The sequence below is a fragment of the Cyprinus carpio genome, unplaced genomic scaffold (assembly GCF_018340385.1).
Source record: "Cyprinus carpio isolate SPL01 unplaced genomic scaffold, ASM1834038v1 S000006588, whole genome shotgun sequence".
Lineage (NCBI taxonomy): Eukaryota > Metazoa > Chordata > Actinopteri > Cypriniformes > Cyprinidae > Cyprinus > Cyprinus carpio.
In genome coordinates this window covers 57,972-61,800 of record NW_024879240.1, presented here as the reverse complement: position 1 = coordinate 61,800, position 3,829 = coordinate 57,972, and the positions used below count along the sequence as shown (strand labels likewise).

The 3,829-nt window shown below is 34.5% G+C and overlaps 1 long non-coding RNA gene across 1 annotated transcript; it reads right to left on the bottom strand.

The window, feature by feature from the left end:
* Window positions 1-1,475: 1,475 nt before the first annotated feature.
* On the bottom strand, window positions 1,476-2,393 carry LOC122144104. The gene is made up of 3 exons (XR_006159530.1): window positions 2,303-2,393; window positions 1,667-1,768; window positions 1,476-1,577 (listed from the first exon to the last, which is right to left on the bottom strand). It is a non-coding gene; the product is annotated as an uncharacterized LOC122144104 (long non-coding RNA).
* Window positions 2,394-3,829: the final 1,436 nt, after the last annotated feature.

The following is a 3,829-nucleotide window of genomic DNA, read 5'->3' as shown; positions in this document are numbered from 1 at the left end:
TGACAAGGACCAAGAAGAAGATAAGTAGAATCGGAAAAGATCTGTAAATAGTTCATTCAAACAGTTCTAAAAAATAATTACCACAACCCACCGAAGGATTTGGTTCATCAGCTGTCAATCTTAAGGTAAAATGATTTAATTTATGAAAACACAATCTTTATCATTTTTAATATACAGAGATTTTCAAAAAAAGAAAGATGATTTTATTTATGAAAACCCAATCTTTATCACATGCATTTCCATTTATGAGAGTGGCATATTTTGAGTTTCTTGGTGCATTATTAAGCTAGTTTGATCTGGCCATTAAGCTATAGGATTTGGTTTATCAGCTGTCAATCTGTCAAATTATTTAATTTATGAAAACACAATCTTTATGAATGAGAATGTGCATGGATTATGGAAGTGTAATATTTTGTGTTTTTTATTTTATTGGTGTTTTGATTGGCCATTGGGCTAGTTTTGGGCTGGTTTTGATTGGCCATTGGGCTAGTTTTGTTGCGAAAACCTGGCAACCCTGTCCAACCCTCCACTCCCCTTTGGAGTGTTTTGCCTGTGTAAAACCTGGCAACCCTGTCCAACCCTCCACTCCCCTTTGGAGTGTTTTGCCTGTGTTTGGTCATGTATTTTCCAGCTCCTCTTCCTCCATGTGGCGTAATTTTTTATACTGCTTAACGGCCTTACTAACCCTTCATGGGACCTTCTTGTCCCGTTCCGCTCGCCTGTCCCTACACCCCTCCGTGCAGTGCACGAGCCATGGCCCCCCCCCTTCCGCGGCCTTTCTTGTCCACTGCTCAATCAACCCCCTGTTGTTCAAGGAGAGCCAGACCCCGGAGAGGGGACCAGTGCGTACGATAAGACCGGCCCTCTCGCCATCCATTTACCCGCCTAACTTCGCTGATGCCGGTCGTGCAGCGGCCCACTCTTCACAGTGTGAAGAGTGTGCGTAAAATGAGGCTGTAAAGAGCGTCCGCAAGGGTCAGACTAGATATAAGTCGAAAAGTTGTGGATAGAATGAGTATCGTTCCTCTTGCACATTGTTTGTATTTTTTTGTCAAATATTTTATCAGTGTGAAGACCATTGTTTTATTTTTTGTAATTATTTTGTAGTTTTGAGTGTTTTGCTGTTTTGATTTTTTTTACTCTCTTTGAGTCCCTCAGTTCAATGAAACACCGGCTTACGCATATTGTTGTATTTTTCCCACAGCTGCCAGTTGGTTTTTTTACCTTTCTGAAACTTGAGGGTAATTTTTCTTTACAAATAGTTTAGAACACACTATTGGGTCAAATAAACATGATTAGTTATTGGTGTCAAAAAATGATTCATGACCCACTTAAGCCATATTTCTACATTTCTAAAAAATTTCATGACCCACTTAAGCCATATTTCTACATTTTCCACTGTGAACAAACAGACACAGAAATAGATTGATTTGTATTAATTGAAATAAAAACAAGGAATTCTGGGGAAGTGTACTTACAGCATCCAAACATGAGCAAAATCAGCAGAGAAAGAGTAAAGATGCTTTCAGAGGAGAAGACAACAATTCTCAAATCGCCAACTGCACGCTCACCATTAACTGAGGATAAAATAAAAATCAATCTTTATGACAGCTTTTCGCCAACTGCACCACGCGTCAAAATTGATGTAAGTGGTGTGTTTGCTCACCTGTTTTTAGTATAATTTCTGTCATCAGTGCAACAGCATTCAGCAAAACAACACCAATGGATCCCAACGCATACAAAATCTTTTTAAAGGTGAGGGTTAGATCTGCCGATTAATGTACATTTATCTCAGGAACATTACTTGTTTTAAATGCAACTGATACATTCATCACTGTCTTGTGGCAAAAAAAAAACAAAAACTTCTACATCCTCCAATTAGTTTCGATTGATTTTCATTAGGCAGATTCATCCAATTAGTTAAGTGCGTCTAAGAGTTGATTTTCATTAGGCAGACCAGTCGTTTTAAAGTGTATAAATTTACCCTCACTCTTTGGAAATTAACTGTAGTGAGATGCAGAAAAAACACAATTTAAATTAAGTATATTCAGTTGAATTTATTATTTCCTTATATTCAAATTTGCAATTTGTATCTGTATTTTTTATATTTTTTTATTGTTTTATTTTATTAATTGTATTTGATATTTTTTTTTGTTTTTTTTGGGTATTTTTTTAAAGCTGAAACTTGGGCCACTTTGATCTTTAAAGTGAGCCATAACGATCATACAAGTTATTTTTAAACAAGACACTGAAATTGAAAATGAACAAATTACAAAGTTAAAGTAGATAATTTATACAGTACCTAGATCTTCATTACTATGATTATATATTGCAATCATCCACAGCGCTTGCTGAAATACAGTCGTACAGATCCATCCTGCAGCAACATCTTTGAAAGATAAGTCATTGATTGATGTATTTGAACAGAAGCATGTATTTTATTGAAAGATTATTATTTTTATATTTTGGTGATATAAAGTGGTGTTGTTATACAGTGGGGGAAATATTTATTTGATTCCGTGCTGATTTTAAGTTTACCCACTTACAAAGTAATGAAGGTTCTGTATTTTTTATGGTGTGTTTATTTTAACGGATAGAGACAGAATATCAACCAAAAAATCCAGAAAAAGCACGTTATATAAAGGTTAGAAATTGATTTGCATTTCAGTGAATGAAACTGTACTTTCCAGTATTAGAAATATAAACTAGGTCTATACCTTTTTCATTTTCCATTGTTTTGATGCAGAAATCAATAACTACTACCATCATTATAAACGTGAAGGTTATCCATGCAGTTTTACTGAGTAAAACTGAACCTGAAAAAGATTTTAATGTTTTTAGTCAACAAATCATTTAAAACTCTTGAATAGTGAAGTCAAAAACACCAAACATAAAGACAATCAAAGGAAAAGAGAAAAGATCTAAAATACTGTAGAACAACAAATAATGAAAAGTAAAAAAGTTCTGATTCAGTCAGACAGAGAATTGACCCATGAACTTTGATTATTGAAATTCTGAATGTATGTAAACAGATTTTTAAATTAAAAGCTTTAAAAGGCACAGTTACCCAATTTTATTTTTTTGGTAAAAAGTCCCAATTAAGCTGAAAGTGAATTTTCTCAGTATCACATAGAACTATAGACAGATGAGTTAACATACTTACAGAATTTTCCCTTGTTTAGGTCAACCAAACAGAAGAATGACACAAAAAAGGATATTGGGAAAATTATGGCAACAAAAACCCCTAAAAACAGAAGAATAACAATGTTCAAGTAAGATTTCTGATGACAAAAAAAAGATTTTAAATGTAATTGTAATCACATTAAAGCCATTATTTTTCTTCTCTCTTTAACCTTTTGCTACTTAAAGTATATTATAATAAATCAGATTTTGTTACTGTGAGGGTTATTCTCATTGTGCTGATTGTTCTCAAAAATGTGATCTACTATGTTTTATACTTTTTTTTTTTTTTTTCCTCTGAATATTATAAATTCAGAAATGTCACTGATTTGATAAAGGGTTGCTGTCTCCTCTGGCATTCTCAAAGCAATGTACAGGAGGGTGACGTGTAGTGAAGGCAGAATAAAAGCGATGAATGCAGCAACAACTGTTAATTTACCCCATATCCATTCTGATATCTGTCCATGGCATGACATCTCCTTTTTTTCAGTCAATACTACAAAACGTAAAAAAAAAAAATCCAAGTACTTTAGTTCCACATAAAATTAAGGGGTTAAAAACTGCACGAACCTATGGCAGGGAAGCCCGCCAAAGCCCGCCAAAATGGGCGGGGGATCTGGCTATATATTGCCCGCTTCGCCACAGGAAT